We start from the raw sequence: 1,046 nt of genomic DNA on the forward strand, positions 1-1,046 counted from the left end.
GAGGAGCAACCACACAGCGCCCGCCCGCACCGAAACCCGGAAGCGAACGCCGCACCTGGCCGCCTTCCCGCCCTCCCCGAGGACAAACCATTGCGGTCGGGCGCGGGGGGAGGTCCGGGCCGGCCCGGCTCGGCTCGGCTCGGCACGGCCCGGCGGCGTCCCGGGGCATGCGGTTCCTGCCGGCGGGGCGAGGCGGCGGGGTGGGAGAAACAGCCCCCAAAGGCCGCGGAGCGGAGCGAGGGGCCGGGAGGCGGCCCCGTTTTTACACCCACCTCACCCGAGGAGCAGAGGGAGCTCACCCCGGTTCCGGGACCGGGGGGGGGGGGAAGCGGGCGCAGGACTGGCTCCTCAGCGCCGGCGGCGTTTGCCCTCAGCGCCGGTGCCGTGCAAGGGCTTGGCCTGGGCCCGCCGGTGTCGGGGCCGGCGGGTCTAGAGAGACACCGCCTGGAAGCTGAAGCTGCCCCGTGTTGCCGGCTGGCGCCGCCATCGCCTCAGGGCCTGTGGCCGCCAACGGCGGGCAGCTGGGGCTAAGCGCTTCCCACAGCGCGGGTTGTCGCTCTTGGCGCCGAAGCGAGGAGATGGAGGGAGCGTACACGTACTTTTAATTAAGAAACCGCGCTGTTGCCATGAGGTCGCTCGGCTGTCTGCCCCGGCGCGGCGGCGGGGTGCCGTGCGATGTGCTGGGGGGCTTGGGCCCGCCTGCGGGGAGCCCGCGGCGGCTGTCGCTGGGCAGGCAGCTGAGTGCCGCAGGCAGGCAGGGCTTCGGGCGCTGGTAATGCCGTGTGTTGGGTGCCACGGTTTTAAGGTCCGTTCAAGATGCAGTTGTTTGCTGATGCTCGGCTCTGCCAGCGATGCCAAGGCGGCTGATGACCAGCAAACCCAGTTTGCGCAGGGGGCATACTGTTGTTTCCAAACCACCCGTGCTTGGTCATGAAGAAAGGTCTGTCACCATTCTGAGATGAAGCGAGCTGGTGCAGCTGTGTGTCCACCTCCCCGCTGGCTCTGACAGACAAAAGCAAACCTGTCCAGTCCCTCGTTACAGGAAT

This window comes from Haliaeetus albicilla, chromosome Z (assembly GCF_947461875.1).
Source record: "Haliaeetus albicilla chromosome Z, bHalAlb1.1, whole genome shotgun sequence".
Taxonomy (NCBI): domain Eukaryota; kingdom Metazoa; phylum Chordata; class Aves; order Accipitriformes; family Accipitridae; genus Haliaeetus; species Haliaeetus albicilla.